At 35.5% G+C, this 27,211-nt stretch overlaps 1 long non-coding RNA gene across 1 annotated transcript in view; it reads left to right on the top strand.

The window, feature by feature from the left end:
- The first annotated feature begins 1,671 nt into the window (after positions 1-1,671).
- Positions 1,672-27,211, top strand: part of LOC134730615 (uncharacterized) — a 142,792-nt gene continuing 117,252 nt past the window's right edge. Inside the window, exon 1 of the long non-coding RNA XR_010112494.1 lies at positions 1,672-1,784. This is a non-coding gene — a long non-coding RNA (uncharacterized LOC134730615). The remainder of the gene's footprint in view (positions 1,785-27,211) is intronic.

Here is a 27,211-nt window from a genome sequence, read left to right as displayed (position 1 = left end):
TTACTGAAAAAATGTCTTTGTCCCACTTACATTTGTTGTGAAGGAAATGACCAACATCTGACTGTTTCTATACTGTATTGACCTGTATGTCCATCCTCATACCAACTTAACACCATTCTGATTACTGTAATCCAATAAAGTCCATACTATTTACCTGTTGCTGCGTAACTAATTATTCCAAAATTTAGCGACTTAAAACAATAATAACCACGTATTAGCTCAGAGTTTCTGTGGATCAGAAATTGTGACAGAACATACAGGGGTGCTTTACCTCTATTTTGCAATATCTGGTGTCTCAGTTGAAAGACTCAAAGGGTGGGAGCCTAGAATCATCTGAAGACTTAACTGAGGTTTCAGGGTTCACTTCCAAGGTTGCTCACTCACTTTGCTGGCTAGTCATTCCTGGCAAGATTGTTTCTTTTGCTGCATGGGACTCTCCACAGGGCTCCTGGAGTTTTGTCATGACATGTATGCTGGCTCTCTTTCCCCAGACTCTGTTCCCCAACAGTGAGTGATCAAAGAAAGGGCAAGGAAGAAGCATCAATGCCTTTTATAATTTGGCCTCAGAAGTCTCTCCACTACTTCCAACAGATTCTAATTATAGAAGTTAGCAACTTCATATTACCTACAACCAATTGGAGAGGAATTAGCCTTTACCTTTTGAAGGGAGAAGTGTCAAATAATTTGCAGGCATATTTTTAAACCATCACAAGTAGATTTTGAAATCAGGTTGTATAAGAATAACTTTGTTCTTCTTTTTCAAAATTCTTTAAGCTATTCCAAGGCCTTGCATTTTCATACATATTTGGAACTCATTTGATAATTTCTACCAAAAAATGCTGGGATTTTGATTTGGATTGCATTTAATTTGTAAATAAATTTGAGGATAAAGGCTGTCTTAGCAATATTGAATCTTCCTATCCATGAGCACAGTCTATCCCTCTTCTTATTTAGGTCTTTTAAAATGTCTTCTGGCAAAGTTTTGTAATTTTCAGTGAACAGGTTTTTAAAATATTTTGTTAAACTTTTGCCCATGTATTTTATGTCTTATGCTATGCTATTTTAATGGTATATTTAATTTTAATTTCTAGTTGTTTTTTGTTAATGTATGGAATTACAATTGATTTTTTAATATTAACTTTGAATCTTGTGGCCTTACTAAAATTGCTTATTAGCTTTAGTAGCTTCTTTGTAGATTCATTGAGATTTTTTATGTAAACAGTAATAAATCTGCTAACTAAATTTAGAGGTCACAGGTTATTCTCAAATTTGTTAAGCAATGTATGCATGTTTCATTTGCGTGAAATAGTCACTGACGTATACAAAAAAACTTAAGCAAAAATCTTTCTAAGCCGAAAAACCGTTAGAGCTTGAAGGAAATTTTTGAACTCATCTTTCCTCCTTACACTACCACTAATTTTATGGATGAGCAAACTAAAATCTGGAAGCTTAAAGGCCTTCCTCAACATCATTCAGCAATTTATTTTATAAAGATTAAGAGTCTATATAGTATATAACACACAAAAAGGCAATGTGGGTTCTCTATCTGTCTGTTTATACATACTTCTAGCAAATATGAATTGATTACCAATTTCATGCTAGACATTATGCTCAGTGCTGTATTGTGTTCTGTAACATTTCTGAGACTGAGTGCATTCTTGCCTCCTCATTAGTATCCACTTGCCCTATTGCTGCTCCAGGGACAGAAATGAGAAAAGCCAGACTTCGAAGCCTATCAGGGACTCACATCACTTCTGTTCCTGTGTCATGGGACCATCCAGCAGGTATGTTATCACAGTGAGTACAACATGGGTGTCTAATGGTGCTCTGGATGCAAGCCCAACTGTGAATAATATCCAAGGTGGAAAGACGTATTGAAAATATTTAGAAGTACCTATGCTTTCTAGTGAGGAGAAAACTACTCTTTAATGTTCTTAGCTCTTAAAATTAATAACAAAATTTAGTAGAATCGAAGTAATATTTACAGAGGAGATTTCTTTTAAGTACAACTGGCCTCCATCCAATCTCATGCCAAGAGGAGTGAGTTAGAATATTAAAATAAGAAAGGTGCATATGGGGTATGGAAAAGGGCAACGGTGAGTCGCCCAGTTTAAATCTCACATCAGACTCACATTTGGTAATTCTCAACACTGGTTGCGTGTTAGAACCATGTGGAAGCTTCATTTTTGGATTTAATTGGTTTAGAGTGAGGTCTGGAGATCAGACATTTTTTTATGTGCCCCTCTCCCAGGTAAGTCTAATGTGCAGCCAAATTAGGAAGCACTAATTAAAAACACCATCAGAATCAAGTTTAGAAAGAAAAAGGAAAAATCATGTCTTTTTTGCCATGGTAGAAAGACTTGACTTTGTAGTCAAAGGGGAATACAATATAAAGCTAGAGTTTAATTAAGATTAAGCCTACGACTATTAGTGCAGAATGGAAGGTGTGTGTATGTGTGCAGGTTTACACTAAAGGCAGAAAGCCAGTTACAAGATTGTTACAATAGAGCAGTTGGGAGGTGGTAAAGGTGTAAAACCGGGTTAAAATGGGGGAAAAATAAAGAAAGAAAACATTTCCTTCCAGATACGAAAAAGAAGCAAACAGAAAGGAGTATGCTCCTTCTACCTCCTCCAAACTATCAGTCGCATTCTAAACTCAATTACATATTGCCTTTCAAATTGCTTAGTATATATATATATATATATACACACACACACACACATACACTGATATATATATACTGATATATATATATAAATGCAAAATATATATATATATATAAATGCAAAAAGGACACTTTAATTGCTCATGTAAAGTGACCATTTCTTCCACCTAAAATAATCTGAGGGAATAAATTTTGTACGTGTTCTAATAAATAATTAAAAAATTTAAAAAATATATTAACTTACACAAATCGAAGTGAAACCAACACATGTAATTACATGTAATCACATATCAAAACTCTTTCTGGAATAGAATGCAGAACATATAGTGCACAATTAAAGATTCCTGAAGGGACTTCATATCAAGGATAAGATCCTGGAACAAGAAGTAAGTGGAAACAAGCATTTTTGATATGTGGCTTGTCTACATCAGGCTCAGACAGCCCAGAGACAAAAGATGATCTTACTAAATTGAAAAGTTTCCTATAGCTTGGACTTGTGAAGCCCAAGTCAATATTCCTTTGTAATAAAATAGATGAAAGGAAATCAAACTATTTTCTGACTATGGCCCTACTGATTATATTTCAGCTCCTTCAGTGTGCATTGGTTCTTCCCCTCTTTCCTCCACAGTGTTGCCATAAGGGGTTCCTGTGGGAGGTCTCTTCTGAGGTGCCACGTCTTCTTAAAAGCCCTCCTTGACCACACAGCCCATGCTCCTAGCATTCACTACCAGATGCCTCTTTCCTCAATATTACTATCACCATCTGCAATTTCAGTGCCATTTTATAATTAACTGATTAGTGTCTATCTCCTGGACTAGACTATGAGTTCTGTGATGGTAGGAACTGCATCTGCTCTTGCTTACTTCTGTATTTTTAGTTCCCAGGGAGCTGCTGGACACAGAGCAGAAATTCTGGGGTCTGACAGTGAAGAAAATAGAAACCATGTCACTTTCTGTTTTATAACATATATAATTTAACATGAAAAGATATTGTGGCATACAACAGAGTGCGGAAGGGTCAATCTGGAGCTGGGAGTTAATAGGTTAATAAGTAGCACACCCAGATAAATGCCTAGATACACCTAGATAAGTGTATTTTATAACTCCTAGATAAGTGTATTTTATACTCCTAGATAAGTGTATGTATACTAGTATTTTATAACTCCTAGATAAAGACACCTAGATAAGTGTATTTTATAACTCTTAATACATAAGAGTTATAAAATACGTATTTGTAGAGTAAATGAATGAGTCAGATAAGCCAAATTAAAACAAAAATAAGTGGGACTACATCAAACTAAAAAGCTTCTGCACAGGAAGGAAACAACTGACAGAATGAAAAGACAACCTATAGAACAGAAGAAAATATTTGCAAGCCATATACCTGATAAGGATTAATCCATAAAATACACAGGGAATTTATACAACTCAGTAGAAAACAAACAAACTAACAAAGAAACTAATAGCCCAGTTGAAAAATGGGCTAAGGACTTTCTCCAAAGAAGACATACAAATGACCAACAAATATATGAAAAAATGTTCCATGTCACTTATTAGGGATATGCAAACTAAACCACAATGAGATATCACTTCACACCTGTCAGAATGGCTTTTATAAAAAAAAAAAAGACAATAAGTGTTGGTGAGGATGTGGAGAAATTTAAACCTTTGCACACTCTTGGTTGAAATGCAGAACGATGCAGCCACTAAGGAAAACAGTATAGAGGTTCCTCAAAATAAATAAATAAATAAATAAAACTACCACATAATTGAAGAATCTACTTCTGGGTATTTATTCAAAACAACTGAAACCAGGATCTTGAAGATATATTAGCACTCCTATGTTCATTAAACCACTCACTATTCATAACAGTCAAAATACATAAATAACCAAAATGTTCATTGACAGATGAATGGATAAAGAAAATGTGGTATTTGTGTATAATAGAATATTATTCAGCCTTAAAAAAAGAAGGAAATTCTGCAATATGTGACAACATGGATAAACCTTGAGGATATTATGCTAAATGAAATAAGCCAGCCAGAGAAGAACAAATGCTGTACATGATTTTGCCTATATGAGATGTCTATAATAGTCAAATTCATAGAATGAAAGTGTAGAATAGTGGTTGCCAGAGGCATGAATAAGGCAGAAATGGGCAGTAACTAATCAATTGACATAAAGTTGAAGTTAAGCTCTAGAGATCTGCTTTATGACATTGTACAGCAATGTCAGTAATAATGTACTGCATACTTAAAAAATTGTTAGAAGGGTAGAGTTCAGGTTAAGTGTTTTTATCACAAAAAATAAATAAATTCAAAGGAAGTAGATAATAACGAAAAATGAAATGTACTTGACTTATGAGGCAATGTAAGAGTTCTAGGCTAGGATCCTGAAATATGGCTTCTAACTCCAAGGCCATATTCATTCAGCTGTGGGTCCCTGAGGAAGTCACTTAACTTTTCTGTTTCATAGAATATATATATATACAACGTGCTGTTGGACAAGATATTTTCCAGTGTCTTCTTTAGCCTTTAAGTTGCAGTCTCTTTTACTTGATCCCTATGATCAAGATATATATGAGTGGCAATCCTGCTTTACCACTTTCTAGATGTGTGACTAGCTATTCAATATCTCTGAGCCTCAGTTTATTTTTCTATGTAATGGTAATAATCATGCCTTTTCTTGGGTTGTTCTGTGTCTTAAATGATATGATGACTATTAAAATGTTCTAACTCAGCATTTGCCATAGTAGGTGCACAACAATTGTTAGCTCTTTTCACTTTTGTTTTGTCAGATTGATGAGAAAAGAGGGGGTAAGTGTAGGAGCTCAATACAGCCTCACTAAGTAGCTTTGATCAGAAAGCGGGCCAGGCCTGATAGAGGTGGGCTGGATAAGAATGGGTTAAAGGAGTTAAGAGGCTGCCCAGCTGGACTGGTTCTCAATCAAGGGCCTGCATAAAAAGCCAGCAGGAACAGAAGTGGGGGCTGGCCATGCTGAGAGTGCCTTGGGAGGAGGCCAGCAGCTGAGAAGTTGCTCATCTCTTGGTTCAGCCTGTTGTTAAACCATGGAGTAGGGGGTTGTGGGGTAGTAAACTGGATGGCCTGTTAAAACCCTGAGAGAAAGAGAGTGAGAGAGAGAGCAGTGTTTTATATTGAGCCTGACAAATAAAAGACCAACCTGAACCATCTGGTTCTGTAACATATGGGAAACACACATTTCTATTGTAGATGACCAAAATATTAGTCTATTGAATCTTAAGGCATTTGACTATCAGGAAGAATTTGAATAATGGGATAAATAGCTCTTAGAATGGTGATCCTTATGAGGGACCAGATAGAAGAAAAGGTTTAGATATTGTGGAATGATTGCAGATTTTGGCACAATGCATCTCATTGCAGGCCTCTCAGTTGTTTAGAAATATTAACTCATTGATTCTTATAAATATTATAAATATTCAGTGAGTCAAATATTAACTCACTGAATCAAAGTGCTTTGGATGTTGCTGGGTATGAGGGAGCATTGCTCCAATGGAGGGGAGAAGAAACGTAAGTTAGCTGAATAGTTAGGAGACTGCTATTCCTGAGCAGAATGGGTCAGAAAAAACAGCAGGACTGCATCCTGTTCCTATGTTATAATGTCTTTGATTCACAGTGAAACAAAGATTAAACACAAGAACCAGAGCCTGTTTGTAATTGCCCCCAAGTAAGGGTCCTAGAAAGGTCTGCTGGTATGTAAGCAATTAGTTTAAAAAATGTATCAAATCATTTGATGATCAATCAAGGATTATATTTTAAAAAGCTATTTTTCTTGTTGCTTTTGAGGTCATGTTCTTTAAGCCTTAGTAAAAGAATGGGGCCAAATTAATGCAAAATTCCATTATAACAGTAGTCTGAGAGAAACATGGCATAGATTGCTAATTTCCAATCTAAGTATGAAGCATTGTATAAAGTTTGTAGTTGAAGAGAATGGAACGATAAAGAATGACAAGCCAAGTGGATATACTACAGCTAGATTTTAGCAAAACACTCTGTAAACTCTTATAATTTATCCTTCAATCTAACCCAAATTGATTTGGGCAGGCTTAAGAGTAACATAATGCTTTATTAAGTGGATATTTAAATGGTGGGGTGCATTCTAACATATCCAAAATTGAGATAGTACACAGAAGGTCAAAATGGGTATTCAGTGTTGCTTAATTGTGTTGCTAATTTGTAAAGAATGCTAAGTGACATCTGCAAAGACAGAAGGGTGACAAGTGCCAATATTAACCAAGGGTTTAAATAAAGAGGCCCAGAATAACCAGAAATATTAGCAAGAAGTTAATGGGTAACAGCTTGAAAAAGTAAAAATACATTTGTGAGGGTACAGACTTTGGGCATACTTTGTCATGACAGGGAGCAGTAGAGTAGATAATAATAGTGTCTGGTATTCATAAAGCATCTGTCTTTGGGGATTTCAAAGCGCTTTGGATGTGTATTATTGAATTCAGCACTGCCCTCTTTTGTCTGGAGTGGCCCTAGCAGTGTCAATGGGGGATGTGGCCAGCCTGCAGGCTGGAGACATTATCATGCGTTTAATGATATAGAGGCAAAGTGTCTGGGGCAAAGGGCATTTCAGGGAGCTAAGAGGCTCCTTGATTTTGTACTCTGAAATTTCAGCTGGCAACTGGGTTGTGACCATTCTCTGCCTGGTTTTTAGCATATGATTGTGAAGGGGGATAAGGAGGTAAGGTGAGTTAAAAAGGCTGGAAAGAGGTATTATCTTGATGAAACTGAGGCATACAAATGAAGTGGGAAAGGGGAGTTAGTCTCTCTCATGAGTCAATTCTGGGTTTTCTGATTGTGTGGCTGCATGGTGATGTCCTTTAACATGGAGGTGGCAATAAAAGAGGTCATAGAATGTAGGCAATGGGATAGAAGAGGCAGTATATCTACTCAACTCTGGCAGATAATCCTAGAGAGTGAAAATATTATCTGAGTCCCTCCTTACCAGGAAGATGGAGACAAGCTGAGGGCAGATCAGAGCAGGAGGGATTGACTCATGGCTAAGTGAGCTGGAAGTGGTGGGGACATGCTAATTTTACAGCTAAGGGAGAAATTATTTAGAATGGTATATGAGTCAATCTGGGAGTAATAGGATGAAATTAAGAATGCTTTTCATCAAAAGAAATGTTTTAGATGGTGGGATAAGTCTCACTAAGTCTATTTTTTGGTTGAAATCATATTTTGGTTGAAAATATCATCTCATGTAATAAGGTCTGTCTGCTTGTTAGCTGCTGAAACACAGCTTGCAAGTGATGATTATGAAGCAATCAACAAACACCTTGCAAAGTTGTGTGTGTGTGTGTGTGTTGGTCCTTACTTTGCAGCAAGCAATAATAACTACGAAAGGTTAAAGTTTACATAATCCTTGTAAGGAAATATAGTTCCTAAATTTATAGTCAATACTTTTCGGTAAAAGAATGAGAAGAACTTGACAAAAGCACATAATCCTCTGTCCAGCACAGAATCATTTGGAACCTACTTTTGTATCTTACCAAAAGCACCCATGTGACAGATAGCTGCTACAGAGAAAAGTAGAAATTGTGATGATGCGATAAAATGTTGAGCACTTTGCTGTAAAATCATATAAAATCTCTAAATACATGCATTCAGGTGGAGCTGGTGAAAAATCTTTCAGAAATAAACAGCATCATGATTCCTTCAGGAAGTGGTAGCTGTAGCCAATATAAGCCATTTCCTATGTGATTCTTCAGTGGTCTTGAATACATCCTCCCTCTTTGTACTCATAGTAAAAACAACTGATTAGAGTAGGGGAAACAACAGTCAAACAGCCACATTATACAGAGAATGCACACAGACAATTAATGAAACGTGATCGGTCCCGACATTTTTCATATTGCAAGTGGAAACGTGCGTAGGATCTTATTACCTAATAAACTCTTGAGCACACTGACAAATTCTGAACACAGTGCTAACTGTTCTGGTGCACACATACTTCTTACTTTCCCAGATTTCTGTTAAACACATACAAAAATGCTCCCAAACTGCAAGTAGAGCTGCTCGCGTGCCAAATCCCGTTAATAACATATAATGGCTTTCTTATGATACATTTTAAAAATCATGGACCTTACAGATTTTATCCAAAGTATTTTGATGTCCCTTGGTCATGCCAGGGAGTCTCTGCTCAATTTCTAAACATCAACAGGATCGCTCAGACATGAAATCGCTGTGTCCACAGAAGTAAAGCCAGCTCCTAGCTGTTTTAAAAGAAGCCCCTTCTGTGCTGTGAATGTTTTGGGGGGTATTAGAGTTATATGATTTGATCAAAAGACAAAATTAAATAAATGAGCAAGTAATAATATGTAGCCATTTCTTCAACTTTTTTTGCTCAGTCCTGCTCAAATGAGTTGGCAGACTTTAGAGGCTGGCTTAAACTTAAACAATTACAAGCTTCCAAACTAATTAGGGAGCAGAACATTATAGGGCTTGCAGAATTTGGCAGCTAATGCTAAAAATAAGAGTTCAAAACTATCTGTTATGGAAACGATTTAAAGGATCCAAGGAACAGCAATAGTAAACTATCAGCATGGCCCTGAGCAGCTCGACTTCCTTTCGTATACCTTTTCTTCATTTTTCACACTAGTTGATAGAGGAAACCACACAACTTTCTGTGCCAAAACAATGCCACATGCACTTGGTCTAATTTACAGGATCAATGCATCAATGCCTTTATTATTTCTACTATAAAATATCTATAAAATTTGTTGAAAGTTCTGAGGTTAAAACATTATTACAGTTGTCTCCAAATATTCCATTGTGATACTAGATTATTTTTTTCCTGCCAAAGTACTGCTGCTGCTTTAATATAATTTCTGAAGGAAAAGATTTTCTTTGAATAAAAGCTTCCTAGGAACAGTTCATAGACTGATGAAAGGGCACATCTACTAATTTATAATTTTGAAGTAAACTATAATCAGGAATGGTTAAATATAGCCTAATAGAGGTAAAATACTAAGTAAAGTGTTGTGAAGAAAACAAGGTCTCAAAAAGTGAGGCAACTTCCTCCAAGTTTCCGTAACATGTTTGCATGTGATAAAACTTGATAAGAAGAGAACTCTTCATTTCTGCCTTGTTATCCACACACAAATTAGTATACCAAAGTCTTTTACAGCACAGGACAGAAACCCTAGACCTGGCTATGAGTGTGGGAATGATCATGAATAGATTCATTTTGATTCTTGTAGCAGAAGGCTTAATTACTGATCAACCAGAAACACCATAGCCTTATTTGTAATGCAGTCTTAACACATGTCCCCAGGACAGAGCTGTGTTGAGGTCACAGTGCATATACATTCATGCAGATACATAGGACTCTGTTTTCCCTAGCACATCTTTTCTTGCTCCTAACTACTTACCAAAACAATAAAAGAGAACAGAACAATAGATGTAGGAAAGAGAATTGCAATCATGATACATTTGGGACTCAGTACTTCAGCAAAAACATCCTGTTGCTAACTTGAAAAATAGTGCTTAGCATGGAACGTAGCTCATAGAGATGCTTGATAAAAATTTGCTGATGGGTAGAGTTTTGGGCAAATTGAAGGGTGTTCTTGTATATATTTGGAAAATATTGCTATACATTTCTCTCTTCTTTTTTCTCCCATAATTGTAGCAGCACATAATTGAAAGTCATCTGACTCACAGGATTGGGAGTGAACCTGGCAGGCCCTGGAACAGATCTTCACTGACTGGCATGTGTGTGACTTAAACCCTCTGTTAATATAAATAGCCTATCTTTATTCAGACAAAGGTGATGTATAAATGCAGCAGAGGAGCCGACACTCTTCCTTCTCTTTTGATCCCCTCACTTCACCCTAGCTTCCCTTTCTCATTTTAATGTCTCAAAGTATTTGTGTACACTTTATACCCATACTTTCTTGGGTATCTATATATTTTTTAAAACCTTGCAACTTTTCTATCACTCCCACCACCCCACTGATATAGCTGAGATTTCTTAAAGGCCAAATTGAACCGACATTATGTGGGCCACAGCCTCCTGGTCTTTATGAAGCACTGAACATTGTGGATCATCCTTTTTTTCTGGAAATTCTGTGCTCTCCAAAATCTCATTGTGACAAACTCCATCTGAACCCCCTTCACATCCTCTTTCTGCCTTCCTGTAGATACCTCCAGATGCTGGTGTTTCCTGGTTTTTCTTTTTTTCTTTTTAAATTTGTATATATATATATATATATATATATATATATATATATATAATACTTTAAGTTCTAGAGTACATGTGCATAATGTGCAGGTTTGTTACATATGTATACATGTGCCATGTTGGTGTGCTGCATCCATTAACTCGTCATTTACATTAGGTATATCTCCTAATGCTATCCCTCCCCCTTCCCCCCACCCCACAACAGTCCCCAGTGTATGATGTTCCCCTTCCTGTGTCCAAGTGTTCTCATTGTTCAATTCCCACCTATGAGTGAGAACATGCGGTGTTTAGTTTTTTGTCCTTGTGATAGTTTGCTGAGAATGATGGTTTCCAGCTTCATCCATGTCCCTACAAACGACATGAACTCATCATTTTTTTAAGGCGGCATGGTATTCCATGGTGTATATGTGCCACATTTTCTTAATCTACTCTATCATTGTTGGACATTTGGGTTGGTTCCAAGTCTTTGCTACTGTGGGTAGTGCCACAGTAAACATACGTGTGCATGTGTCTTTATAGCAGCATGATTTATATTCCTTTGGGTATATACCCAGTAATGCGATGGCTGGGTCAAATGGTATTTCTAATTCTAGATCCCTGAGGAATTGCCACACTGACTTCCACAATGGCTGAACTAGTTTACAGTCCCACCAACAGTGTAAAAGTGTTCCTATTTCTCCGCATCCTCTCCAGCACCTGTTTTTTCCTGACTTTTTAATGATTGCCATTCTAACTGGTGTGAGATGATATCTCATTGTGGTTTTGATTTGCTTTTCTCTGATGGCCAGTGATGACGAGCATTTTTTCTGCATCTGTTGGCTGCATAAATGTCTTCTGAGAAGTGTCTGTTCATATCCTTTGCCCACTTTTTGATGGGGTTGTTTGTTTTTTTCTTGTAAATTTGTTTGAGTTCTTTGTAGACTGTGGATATTAGCCTGTTGTCAGATGAGTAGATTGCAAAAATTTTCTCCCATTCTGTAGGTTGCCTGTTCACTCTGATGGTAGTTTCTTTTGCTGTGCAGAAGCTCTTTAGTTTAATTAGATCCCATTTGCAATTTTGGCTTTTGTTGCCAATGCTTTTGGTGTTTTAGACATGAAGTCCTTGCCCATGCCTATGTCCTGAATGGTATTGCTTAGGTTTTCTTCTAGGGTTTTTGTGGTTTTAGGTCTAACATTTAAGTCTTTAATCCATCTTGAATTGATTTTTGTATAAGGTGTAAAGAAGGGATCCAGTTTCAGCTTTCTACATATGGCTAGCCAGTTTTCCCAGCACTATTTGTTAGGTAGGGAATCCTTTTCCCATTTCTTGTTTTTGTCAGGTTTGTCAAAGATCAGACAGTTGTAGATGTGTGGTATTATTTCTGAGGGCTCTGTTCTGTTCCATTGGTCTATATCTCTGTTTTGGTACCAGTACCATGCTGTTTTGGTTACTGTAGCCTTGTAGTATAGTTTGAAGTCAGGTAGCGTGATGCCTCCAGCTTTGTTCTTTTGGCTTAGGATTGACTTGGCAATGCGGGCTCTTTTTTGGTTCCATATGAACTTTAAAGTAGTTTTTTCCAATTCTGTGAAGAAAGTCATTGGTAGCTTGATGGGGATGGCATTGAATCTATAAATTACCTTGGGCATTATGGCCATTTTCACAATATTGATTCTTCCTATCCATGAGCATGGAATGTTCTTCCATTTGTTTGTGTCCTCTTTTATTTTGTTGAGCAGTGGTTTGTAGTTCTCCTTGAAGAAGTCCTTCACATCCCTTGTAAGTTGGATTCCTAGGTATTTCATTCTCTTTGAAGCAATTGTGAATGGTTTTTCACTCTTGTGCTCTTCCTTTCTCATTTCAATCTGTTTGCTGATGACCAACTTTACCTTTAGCCAAGATTTTTGTTTAGAATTCCAGATCCATATGCTTAGCATACTGATGGCATCATTACTGAAATCTATCACAGGCATTTCCAACTCAACTTGTTCAAACTATCTGTCCCCCTTGCTCCCATTGTCCCTGTCTCCCACCCTGTTTTTATTGTCATTTTAGTTAATGATTCTGTTCTCCAGTTGGTTATCCAAGAAATAAATATGTGAATTATCTTGTTTCCTCTCTCTCACTCTTCCTAAGGGTTCCACTCAATCAAATGGTTATTAAGCTCTTCCAGTGCACTTTGTAAACTTGGCTCAATTTTGTTTATCCCCTTTGCTGGTGACGTACTCCACATCCTCGTTATCTCTCTTGTGGACTTTTGCCATAGCTTTCCTCTGCACTCCTTTCTGTCAGGGCTGCCCTCTTCTACATCAGTCTCTACACTGTTGCCAGTTTCTAAAATTCATACTGGGTCATGTTACTTTCCCCTTTAGAATTCTACAGCAGCTTCCCAGGATTACTGGAATACAGCATTTGAGGTCCTTTGTGATCTAGCCTCTACTTAGCTCTGTAGTTTCACCTTCTAATGTGTTGTGTACACACTTCAACTTCCAATCATAGTAAAATATTTGTAGCTGATTCACTTTCCTTCTCTTCCTTCCTTTTATCTTTTCTCCCCAGGTGATTTTTCTCTAGCCTTTTATCCTTTTAAATACTATCTCTAAACTGACCATTCTCAAAATTACACCTCTTGTCTCAGACTTCTAGTCATATATTCATCTACTAGATGTCTAATACACATCTCAGACTTAACATGTTCTAAAATACACTCCTAATGTTCTCCAAAATGTCCGTTCTTGGAGTCTTCCCCTTATCAAGATAGAGCAACTCCCTGTTTCTGGTTGGACAAGGCAAAACCTTGGAATCATTTTTGGTGTCTCATATCCCATGTCAGAGTTAATAAGCAAATTTTGCCGACGCTCTCTTCAAAACATGACTACAGTCGAATTTACCAATGTGATTCAAGCTACCATCATCTTTTGCTGGTTTGTTATGGCCCACTAGCTGGTCTTCCTGCACAGGTTCTTGTCCTTTTTCAGCCTAATCTTATCAAAGCAGTCACTGTGATCCTATTAGAATGTATGTTAAATCATTTCACTCTTCTGCTCAGAACCCTTCAATGACTTCCCATTTCACTCTGTAAAAGGCAGAATCATTTTCAGTTGCTCTTCTTTTTCCAAGAAATGTTCATTTTTCAGTCCCCGCATTAATTAGAATCCTCTGCTTCTTTCTGGCTTCTAAATTTTTCAGAATCCAACTCATTTATCAATTAATGGTACAATATTTTTGTTGCACATTGTTGTATAAAATAGATATTGTTATTTAACCTTCGATGTGCTTGCCTGTAGCCCAAGTGTACAACATGAACAGTAAAGTAGTATACCTTACATTTCTTTTTATCACTTACATCTTGGCGCATTGTATAAAATCCAGCAGTGTTTATTCAAATTATTGCTTATATTAACATTACAAAATAAGTGGTGCTAAGCCACAGAATTTTAAATGTATATATTTCTTGGCAGAAGCATTAATTTTGGTGGTTCAGTAGTCCTAGACCTTGTTCATCTATGAAGAAGAAATAGCTTCATATGCATCTTATTAACAGTAGCCACAAAGCTGAACTCGGGGAACCAAGTATCAAATCCATCTCTTTTGTCAATACTGGTGTCAGAACCCCTGAAGATATTTCTAACTGTGGCCATATACATTACATATATTCTTGAGATTAGAAGGATACCCTATTCCAATAGACCAGCCCTTGGAGAGTTTACTTTTGGCTCTTAACCTTTTAGATATCATAGACTGCTGGAAGATTTGGTGAGAGTTGTGGCCCTTCTCCTCCCCATATGCCTACACACATAACCACTTAATATTTCTAAACTCAAGTTACCAAAATACTATCCATGAATTTTCCAGGATACCATAGATCCCAGGTTAAGGACCACAGAGTTCATGGACCAAAATATATTTTTCCTTTACTACCATAAATGATTGCATGATTTTAGTTAAAGGATATGCTATGTTTGTTTGTGTCTCAATTTTCATCATTTACAAAAAGAGGAAAAGCTCCTAGTGTCAGTTTAGCACACAGAGGGTGGGCTGACTAAGTCCCTTGGGCACTATGCAAAGTGAAAGTATAATTTCATCCAAGAGGAGAGGTGAGTTAACAGCTACGAAGTGTGGGGCTTTTAAACAGTAGTAACTTACCTTATTCAATGGTTATGGTAAATTGAACCAGTTCACCTAGATGCAATGGAATATAACTGAAAGAGATAATTAGTTTATGTGGATAAATGCTTCATTTGAAACTAAATAACTTTAGATTTTGGAGCCAGCAGGTCCCTGCTCTACTTTTCTTAATCCATAAAACAGCTATTAGCATCAATCTTTCTTTATCCTATGATTAATTAAGCAATCATCTCTTTTAAAGATTTATTTCTTTTTTTGTAAAAATGGATGGCATGTTTTTAATGAAATTGTAAAATTTAATCAATGTCCTCCAATTGCACCCCACACAAAAGAATACAACACTGTGTGCAGAGCAAAGATTTTTTGAATCAATCCAAGTTTTATTTTTTATACATCATTTCTTCCCAACAGCAAAAACAAATAAATAAAATAAAATAAGTTAAAAAAGATTTTCAGGCAGCGAAAAGGAGCAATGTTTTAAAAACAGTTCTCCTAGATACTCTGGCATTCTAGAAGTCTCAGGGAATGATATGGCCCTAGGCAGGGCTGCCAGCTTTATAGTTCCCTCCCTAAAGAATGGCTTCTCATCCTCTTGCATAGCTTTGCCAAAAGCTAACCAACATGTCACATGCTCATTACACCAAGCACATACCCAGGCTGGTTGCAAAGTGTCTAGATTTTTATGTTGCCTGTATCACTTATGAATCTTGTGAATGCAAATTCATTACATTATATTCACATCTCACCTTCTTCATTTTCTTCCTCTTCCTCCATTACTGAAACACCAGGGTTTCAGTCTAGTCCCTGCTGCTCACCGCACAGAAAGCCAATCATGGAGATGATGAGTATTGCCAAGGAAGAAGGCTTTAATTTGGTGCTGCAGCTGAGGAGATGACAGGTCAGTCTCAAATCCATCTCTCTGACCAACTAAAATTAGTGGTTTATATAGCAGGGAAGAAATGTAACCACATGTAGGAAAACAGGAATTAGGGAGGAGTAAGGAAGAAGAGTTGGTCAAAAGGAAGCAAGTGGTTAGTTAGGCAATCATGATGGATGAGGAGGTCTGATGTCTCACTGGTCAAATGCAGTGATCTGGTGAGTTTCAGATCCTTGATACTATCTGGGAGGATTGATCGCTGGTTTCCTGAGAACGAAACTCAGATAAGAAAAATGTAACTTTCTCAAGTTTTAAGACTGGGTGGATCAATTTCTATGTTTATTCAAAGAAACCATAAACATCAGCTCTATGGGACAGTGGGGTCAGTTTCACCTCCTCCTCATTATCTCCAACTGCCATTTACAGAGCACCTAAGAGGAACCGGGAACTATACTATTTTTCTTTTCTTCCCCCCCAGATTTATTGAAAGTATAATTAAAAATAAAAATTGCATCTATTCAAGGTATAGAAACAATATGATAGATATAATAAGCTGTCAAACTATTATCACAACCAAGCTAATTAACACATCCATCACCTTACATAGTTACCATCTTTTGTGTGTGTGTATGGTGAGAACTCTTAAGATCTACTCTCTAAGCAAATTTCAAGTATTCAATATGGTATTGTTAAATATACTCACTATACAGTATGTTAGGTCCCCAGAACTTAATCATTTTATAAGTGAAAATTTGTACCCTTTGACAAAAATCTCTCCATCTTCCCCAAGCAACAATCATTCTACTATCTTCTTCTATGAGTCTGACTCTTTCAGAATCCACATGTAAGTGAAATCATGCAATATTGTCTTCCAGTATCTGGCTTATTTCACATACCAAAACATCTTCTAGGTTCATTTCATCAATATTGTTGCAAATGACAGGATTTCCTTGTTTTTTACATTAGAATTATATTCTATTGTGTATGTGCATCTATATTACATATTTCATATATAACATTATACATACTTCATGTAAAATTCATAATTTATGTAAATGTATATCTATTTTGTATTTCTTTATCCATTTATCCATCGATGGACACTTAAGTTATTGTGAGTAATGCTGCAGTAAGCATGGGAGTGCATATAGCTGTTAGATTTACTGACTTCATTTCCTTTGGATATATACCAAGAAGTGGGATTGCTTTGTATGGTGGTTCTATTTTTAATTATTTCAGGAACCTCCATAATGTTTTCCATAATGGCTGTATCAATTTACATTGCCACCAGCAGTGTACAAGATTCGCTTTCCTACATACCCTCATCAAGACTTAGCTCCTGTCTTTTTAATAATAGCAATCATAACAGGTATAAGGTGGTGCATCTTGTTGTGGTTTTGATTTGCATTTCCCTGATGATTAGTAATGTTGAGCACCTTTTCATATACCTATTTGTCATTTTTATGTCTTAATTGGGAAAGGGTCTATTCAAGTCCTTTGCTCTTTTTTACTTAGGCTATTTTTAATTTTCTGTTATTGAATTATATGAGTTCCTTATATATTTTGAACATTAACTCTTTATCAGATATATGGTTTACAAATATTTTCTCCCATTCTGTAGATTGCTTTTTCATTTTGTCCATTGCTTCCTTTGCTGTGCAGAGCTTTTTAGTTTGATGTAGTCCCACTTACGTATTTTTGTTTTTACTTGTCTGTGCCTTTGGTGTCATATCCAAAACAACATTGTGAAGACAAACATCAAGAAGCTTTTTCCCTGTTGTTGTTTCTAGGAGTTTTGCAGTTTCAGGTCTTATGTTTAACTTTTGAATATATTTCTTGGGTAGGGTGTAAAATAAGGATCCAATTTTATTTTTTTTTTGCATGTGGATATACAGCTATCCTACACAACTTATTGAAGAGACTATCTTTTCTTCTATGTGTATTATTGGTACCCTTGATAAAGATTAGTCAACAGGATATATATGGCTTTTTTCTGGGCTTTCTATTCTATTCCATTGGTCTATGTGTCCAATTTTATGCCAACACCATACTGTTTTGATTACTATAGCTATGTAATACAGTTGGAAATCAGCAAGTGTAATACCTCTAGATTTGTTCTTCTTGCTAGATTGCTTTGCTATTCAGGGTCTTTTGTTGTTCCACATGAATTTCAAGATTATTTTTTCTATGTCTGTGAGAAATGTCATTGTAATTTCTATAGGAATTTCTTTGAATCTATAGATCTCTTTGGTTAGTATAGAAATTTTAACAATATTAATTCTTCCAATGAATGAACAAAGGATATCCTCTGATTGATTTGTGTCTTCTTCAATTTTTTCATCAATATCTTAGAGTTTTCAGTGTACAGATTTTTCACCTCAGTTTATTTTACATATTTTATTCTTGTTGATGCTACTGTAAATTAAATTGTTATTCTTTTTTTGCAACAGTTTCTTTCTAGTGTATAGAAATACAAATAATTTTTCTATATTGTTTTTGTATTCTGCATTTTTACTGAATTTGCTTATTAGTTCTAATAGGTTTTTTGGTGGTATATTTAGGATTTTCTATATATAAGAAAATGTAATTTGCAAGTAGAGACTATTTAACTTTTTCCTTTCCAATGTGGATGCTTTTTATTTTTTATTTTTTAGCTTAATTATCTAGCTAGCACTTCCAGAACTATACTGAATGGAAGTCATGAGAGGAAACAACTTTGTCTTTTCAGACTGTGATGTTAATTATGGGCTTGTCGTATATGGCTTTTATTATGTTGAGGGACATTTTTTCTATAGTCTTGTTAAGAGTTTTTACCATTAAGAAGTGTTAAACTTTGTCAAATGCTTTTTCTGTATCTATTGAGATGATCATATGATTTTTATCCTTCATTCTGTTGATACAATGTATTATGTTTATTGATTTTTATATATAGAATCATCCTTAATCTGAGGGATAAATCCCACTTGATCATGGTGTATGATCCTTTACATGTGTCACTGAATTTGGTTTGCTATTATTTTGTTCAGAATTTTCACATATATGTTCATAATGATATTAATCTATGATTTTCTTTCCTTGTAATGTCCTTACTTAGCTTTGGTTTGGGTAATATTGGCCTTAAAATGAGTTTAGAAGTATATTCTACTCTTCAAATTTTTGAAAGAGTCTGAGAAGGATTGGAATTAATTCATCTTTAAATGTTTGCTAAAATTCACTGGTGAAGCCATCTGGTTGTAGTCTTTTTGTTGTTGTTGGAGCTCTTTGATTATTGCTTCAATTATGTTACTCATTATTGATCTTTTTAGATTTTTTATTTCTCTATTCAGTATTGGCAGGTTATATGATTCCAGCAGTTTTTCTATTTCTTCTAAGTTATTCAATGTGTTGGCATATGTGTGTTTCACACTAGTTTCTTATGATCTTTTGTATTTCTGTGATATCATATTTAATATCTACTCTTTCATTTATAATTTTTTGTATTTTAACCTTATCTCTTGGTTTGAAGATTTGTCAATTTTGTTTATGTTTTTAAAAAGGCAACTCTTAGTTTCACTGATCTTTTCAACTGTCACTCCAGTCTCTATTTCATTTATTTCCATTCCATTGTTTATTATTTTCTTTCTTTTGCTAACTTTGGACTTAATTTGTTCTACATATTTTAGTTTCTTGGATTATAAAATTAGGTTGCTTATTTGAGTTTTTTAAGGTAAGCATTTATTTTTATAAACTTTCCTTTTAGAGCTGCATTTGCTGCATCCCATGAATTTGCATAGGTTGTGTTTCTATTTTTGTTTGTCTCAAGATCCTTTTAGATTGTTTCCTAATTTCTTATGTAACTCATTGATTGTTCAGGAGTAAGTTGTTCAATTTCCACATATTTGTAAATTTTCCAGTTTTCCTCCTGTTATTGATTTCTAGTTTTATGCCATTGAGGTAGGAAATGATGCTTAATATTATTTCAATGTTTTTAATTTGGTAAGAGTTATTTTGTGGACTAACACGTGATCTATCCTGAAGAATGTTCTTTGTACACTTGACAAGAATGTGCATTTTTCTGCTGTCTGACAGCACATTCTGTATTTATCTATTAGGTCTATTTGGTCTACAAGTGTTTTTTATGTCCACTGTATGTTTATTGACTTTCTATCTGGATAATCTATCCAATGTTAAAGGGAATTATTGAAGTCCCTTACTATTGTTGTATTGCTTTCTGTTTCTCCCTTCAGTTTTATTAGTATTTGCTTTATTATGTTTATATTCTGCAATGTTGGGTACCTATATATTTACAATTGTTACACCTTTAGATGAATTGATCTCTATTGTTATATAGTGACCCCATTTGTTTTTGCAATAGGTTTTGACTGGAATTCTTTTTTTTTTTTTTTTTTTTTGAGACAGAGTTTCGCTCTTGTTTCCCATGCTGGAATGCAATGGCATGATCTCGGCTCACTGCAACCTCCATCTCAGGGGTTCAAGTGATTCTCCTGCCTCAGCCACCCAAGTAGCTGGGATTACAGGCATGTGCCACCATGCCCAGCTAATTTTGTATTTTTAGTAGAGATGGGGTTTTGCCATGTTGGTCAGGCTGGTCTTGAACTCCTGACCTCAGATGATCCACCTGCCTTGGCCTCCCAAAGTGCTGGGATTACAGGCATGAGCCACCATGCCTGGCCTTGAAATTCTATTTTGTATTATATACATATAGTCACCCCTGCTCCCTTTTCATTGCTATTTGCATGGAATATCTTTTTTACATCCTTTTGCTTTCAATCTGTATGTGTTCTTAAAGTGAGTTTCTTGTGGGCAGCATATTGTTGGACCTTGTTTTCATTTTTAATCCATTCAACCACTCTGCCGTTTGATTGGAGAAAATAATTCATTTATATTAAAGCAATTATTGATATGTAAGAACTTACTATTGTGACTTTGTTAATTGTTTCTGATTGTTTTGTAGTTATTTTGCTTCTTTTATCCTCTCTCACGTCTTCCTTTTTGATTTGTTGATTATTTTTAATTGTGTGCTTTGAGTTTCTTCTCTTTATCTTTTGTGTATATACATAAAGTATCATATAGCTATAATAGTCTATTTTAAGCCAGTAACTATGTAACTTTTGATGCTTACAAAAAACTATACACTTTACCTCTACCCTCCCCAACATTTTATGATATTGATGTCACATTTTATATCATTTTGTATTTTGTGCCCATTAACCAATTATTGTACTAGTTATTATTAATACTTTTTATTTTAAATTTTGTATTAGTGTTAAAAATTATTTATGCACCACAATTATGGCATTAAAGCATTCTGAATTTGAATATACATTTACCTTTACTGGTGAGTCTTATATTTTTATGTTGTTACTTAGCATCCTTTTATTTCAGCTTAAACAACTCCATTTAACATTTCTGGTAAAATAGATAGAGTGGTGATAATCTCTCTCAATACAAAATAATACTATAGCCAGCTTATTTGGCAGTTCTTTTTTTCCCTGGTACTTTTAATATATCATTATATTTCCTCCTGGCCTACAAGGTTTCTACTGTGAAATCAGATGATAATCTTACAAAGGCTTACTTGTAGGTGATGAGTCTTTTGTCTTTTGCTGCTTCCAAAATTTGCCCTGTCTTTGAATATTGACAATTGCATTATAATGTGTCTTAGGATTATCTTCTCTGAATGGATCTTACTTGAGGACGTTTGTGGTTCATAAATCCCTCCCTAAATTTGGAACATTTTCAGCCATTATTACTTGAAATAAGCTTTCTGCCGTCCTTTTTTTCTTATCTTTCTGAGACCCCCATAATATATATATTTGTTCATTTGATAGTATCCCATAGGTCTCATACACTTTCTTCACATTTTTTCATTCTTTCTGTTCCTCTAACCTACTAATTTCAAATGACCTGTCTTCTCATTGATGCTTTGCTCTGCATGCTCAAATCTGCTGTTGAAGCTTTCTGTTGAATATTCTGTTTCTGTTATTGTATTCTTCAGCTCTAGGATTTCTGTTTCATTTTTTATGTTTTCTATTTTTTTCCTATTAACCTTCTCACTTCATTCATCTATTATTTACCCAGTCTTGTTTAGTTGTTGATCCATATGCTCTTGTGTCTCACTGAGCTTCTTTGAGTTGACTGTTTTGAACTATTCATTAGGTAATTCTTAGATTTTTATTTTTGGGGGGTTGATTATTGGAGTTTTATAAGTTTCCTTTGGGAGTGACATATTTGCTTGATTCTTCATAACCTGTGTAGTTTTGTGTTAGTGTATGTGCGTTTGAAGAGGTAAACATCCCTTGAAGTCTTCATAGATTGGTTTTGGATGATAAATAACTTCCCCTGTTGGCCCTGTGGGCTAATGAGATTGACCTCTATGATAGCAGTAGAGTGCACATATAGCTGGATCACATGGTTGCTCCTAGGTCTGCAGTAGAGTCTACAATTGACAGGCCTATTACCAGAAGTTTCGAAAGTCATGGATCCTACCTGGTCTCTCGAGAGATGGCACTGCTTTCAGGACCTTGGTCAGTACAGCTGATGCTGGAGTAGGGTCTGCAGTTGGGTGTGCAGATGCCAGGCCTGTTACCAGATGCATACATGGGTGTGGCTCCTATTAAGTCCTGAGAAGGACTCCCATTAGTTCACTGGATAGGCATGACTGACCCCACACTGTGGTTGAGAGACGATGAATCTGAATCACAGGGGAGTGTTAAGATGTCCAGCCAAACTAATTTCAATGGGTCTGTCTCAGGGTGCATACAAGAGTAGCTCCTGCCAGTGCACTTTTGTTTATGGATAGCTGCCAAATTATTGCTGCTTTGGATATTTAAAGGGGGCAACTTCTTATTTCACCATTTTGCTGATATCTTACCTAAGATTTTTAAAAACATTATTGTATTATCAGCACAACCTTGCAAATGGGCTATTATTAATCTAATGTTACAGTTGAGAAAACTGAGGCTAAATAAAAAGGTTAAGTAATTTTTCTTAGGTCTTTAGTAAATTGTGGCTAGTGGACTTAAGAGAAGTTAAGAAACAGTTATGTGAAGACAAACAAAAATCAGGAGGTGGCAAGTGGGAGGAAGACTGTGAGAGAATTAAAAGTGTTCTAAGAAGCTGGGGACAAATATGATTCCACTAAAAGGAAATCTTGCAAGTAGAAAGGAAAATAGAAGTGTGTATTAACCTTGTTTGAAAAATAGAACTATTAGGGCAGAATGCAATGCTGTACACAAAGAAACTAGAGCTAACCGTTTCTCCTCTTTATCACTATAAGCATAAAAATGTTATTTCTTACCTCTCCACATGAGCTCCTCTTCTTATGTGCTTACACAGAGAGTTAGCTTTGCACAGAGAGGGTGATGAAGCAGGACACCTGGAGAAAGGGTCCAACCACTCCACCATTGTCCAGAGTAATTCTTCTCTTGTCCCATATTTCATATTTCATGCCAGAATGTTTCCCTGCAGGTATCCCAATCCACATCCTTGATGGCCTTTTGCTGTTCTTTGAGCTTGCCTCTTTAGAAGGGGACATCCTACCCTTCACCACATTGACTACATTTATTCCTGCACTTGAGAAAACTTCCGATCATTAAATTTGATTCATATCATCTTGGTAATGTGTTAGCGCCCACATAGATTGGCAACATGAGCAACTGTCCAAAGGCCTACACCTTTAATCTATTTCTCTTTCTAGGCAGTCACTAATATAACCATTCATTCTACAATCATTATCATTTATTCCCTGCTCTAATCTTTATGAACACAATAGTGAACAAAATAGGCATCACCCCTTCACATGTGAACCTTACACACTCCTTCTCTCTCTCAATCTGAGGAATAATGGGAAAAAGGAAATCAAGTATTCATTCTATGCCAATCATGGACATCTTTTTTACATATGAAGAAAGAAATAAGATCACATCAAAAGCCACTGTTTCCTTTAATCACTTTTATCACTTAAATTTCAATTGTAGCCTTTTGTACTATATCAACAGGCAGAAAGAAGTGGATGTGACAGTTTTTGGCTCAAATCAGCCTTCCTAGGTTGAAATGTGTATAACCTACCTTCCCAGCAGCGACAATGAATCTCTCCTCACCAAGTTGCTTGGATCAAACCACTCTTGAGTCTCTAGGGCTCAGGGGAGTTCAGTGGGCTAATAGGCAATCCCAGTTGAACCTTGGCAGACCTTCCCATCAAACCTCAGGGGTTGCTGGATTTGTAATACAACCCCAAAGGCATTTATGAATCAGCTGCAGTGGAAGTGTTTGCCTGTGGCATTTTGCCAAGACCCTATTAAAAGTCTCTCAGAAGAGCCTGACAACAGATATTATAAAGGCTGAAAAAGGATGATTATGGTCTGCCATTTGAAGAATCTAGATATGGACTACACATCCAGTTTTCTACATTATAGATGAAAATGCAAATGCCCCTAAATATAAACTATCTATACAGTACCATCTACTATATATTGGCTGCAAATACAGTGAAGATGTTTGTAATCATCTCAACTTTTCCTTGGGATATTGGTAAACTTAAATGATGGAAAGCTCATATTCTGGTACAAATTTGGTATCCTAACCATATCAATTCCTGACTTAATGCATCATCTTTTATTAAACAGTATGACTAGCCACTGAAAAAGACTTATCTTCTGGGGCTGGTACCTGCTTTTAGAATCAGACATACCCTAACTGTGTAAAGCAGCCTGAATCTGAGAACTTTAAAACATTGACAGAATGCTGCCAAGAAAGAAAGAGAGAGAGAGAGAAGAAGAAAGAAAGAAGGAAAGAAAAAGAAAGAGAGGGAGAGAAAGAAAGAAAGAAAAAAGAAAGAAAGAAAGAAAGAAAGAAAGAAAAACTGTTTCTCATGAAGACTGATGGAGAGTTTTAACACTTGCATAAGAAAACAAGGCAATGAGAAAAGACAAGAAATTATGATTGAGTGGTGCTCAAGTTAAATTGAAAAGTTTTGGGAAAACATTCTTTACAATCCTCAATCCTGCTTTATTAGACTAGAACTAATTATAAATAAATGAATAGATTTCTAACCTCAAAGTTGTATAAATATCATTTTTCCCTTTGCTGTAAAGAAAATATAAAGAAAATAAGCCCCTTTCTGAAACAGCATACCTGCTACAAAAATGTTATGAGATGAAACAGATACAGTCTTTTGGGGAGATCCCAAAATATGATTAATCTCACATATATTGTGAGGCTGATTTTAGGCACAAAATAGTTACTGCTCTCTATGATCAATTTTAGATTTGCTTCAGCAGAGTTACTAAAGGGGGGTAAGGAAAATATATTTGATACGTAAGTAGGGAGAAAGGTAAAGAAATTGCCCAGAACTATTATATGTTGAAAAAACATAGTTCTGAGAGCAGCTGGAGGGAAAACCACTACCATGCAGATTACTGACATTATAATTTCCTGGTTTTCAGTTTCAAGTTGGCACTGTGTTCAAGCTGACAATGTGTTTACTTCCTGATAGTCAAGATACTTAGTTAAATACGGGTGGTTCCATTCTTAGCCATTTAAAACATGTGCAAATTCACTCAGCCTCTGACTCCCCTTCACAAATGTATCCCTGTTGGTGCATTTCTTATTTCCTTCTTCCATGTTCCTGATCAATTTTCTTTCATCACCTGTAGGACATCAATCCAGTGGTTTATCTCTTTTACTTGTCCCTTCAATGATTCCTCACTAGAGGATTTTTTTATCATGAAGCTAAAAAAATACACTAAATTTATGCATTCTAAAACAGTCATTGATAAACGTACAAAATAGTGACAAGTGGAAAGGAATACAGAGCTGTATATGTAGAATGAACTCAACATCAAAAAAATTGCATAGAACAAAGTCTTGAAGCAAATAGAACAAAACTTTACTATAGTATTCTCTGAGTCATGGGATTTTAGATTAATTTTATTCTTCACACTTTCTCATAGCCTCCAAACTTTCTACAAATTAACATACATTATTATTTACAGAAAGACATTTTTTAAAAATACATTTGCAAAGACTTATAGCATTATGTAATATTTATCCGGCCAAGCAAATGTCTGTATTTATCCAATTTCTTCAGTTTCTGTTCATTCCTCAACTCACCACTATCTGAATTCCATCTTCCCTGCTTCACAGAGAAGCTCTTGTAGGTTCAGGCTAACCTTCATTCTTGCCAAATTAAAGGACTATCAATCCTTGTCATGAGGAATTCCACTGTTGCATTTGCCTTTGTTGATATCTTCCTTCACTTAAAACATTCTCTTCCCTTAATTTCCATTCATACGTTTGGGTCTGTCTCCATCATGATACCCTCTTTCTCCTCTAACTCCTTAAATGCTGAGACATTTTAAAAGGCTTAGTCATAAATCGGCTGCTTTTCTCTCTCTTTTTGCCCTCCCAGGGCAATACTATTCACACAAATACTGTAGGTTATCCAATGCACATATGCTGGCCATTCTGAAATCCCTAGTTCTTATTCTGATCTAAACTGTTTTAAAGTTTAGGGGACATAAATGTACTTCATTTACATAGCAAGAGATATAATAGCCATTTTAAAGAACATATTTAATAGATTTTACAATATAATATATTTTATGCTTCAGATAGTAGTTTGGACTTGTACATATAGGATAGTTCTTATTACACTGGGAATAATATACTCAGACACAATCACATAACAAAAACTCAAAGATGTGTATTTTCACATTTGATTTTATTGGTGCTTATGTGGTAGATTTTACATTTCAATAAAACTATAAATAAAACCGAAAGAATGCAAACATAATACAACAAAAATACTCCAAAATAAAAGCAAAAATGTATACTATCACTTGAAGAGAAAATTATTATGACAAGTGCTGTAGATAACTGATTTTTTTTTTTTTTGGTCACATATAATCTTACAGTGAGTGATAAGCAGACATTCTAAAATATCTAGCGAAATTTTATAAATGGTAATGACACAGTAGCTTGAATTTTTCCTTTTTTCTGTTTTTTTTTCTCTCAAGGGTGTCCAAAGGCATTAGAAAATCAAATAATAATGTACAGTTATCAGACACTCACTTGGCAAATGGTTAAAGAATGATAAAAATTGCTAATATATCCATTGAATTGTTGAAAAATTAACTAAGAAATTAAATTGCTACTTGGTGTAATTAGTCTTTATACCGCTAGTTCTTTAAAACAGAGATGTCATTCCTTTTCAGGAACCTTGTGCCATTCACAGTGCCCTAGATTGTGAGTTAACCACCCTGGTTCAAAATTGGGCTTTGCCTTAGACTTTATGTGAATTCTGGGAAGTCATTTTTACTCTCTGAGCCTCA

Source organism: Pan paniscus, chromosome 5, assembly GCF_029289425.2.
Source record: "Pan paniscus chromosome 5, NHGRI_mPanPan1-v2.0_pri, whole genome shotgun sequence".
In the NCBI taxonomy this organism is placed as follows: Eukaryota; Metazoa; Chordata; class Mammalia; order Primates; family Hominidae; genus Pan; species Pan paniscus.
The sequence above is the reverse complement of the archived record's forward strand: the minus strand, read 5'-3'. Positions and strand labels throughout refer to the sequence as shown.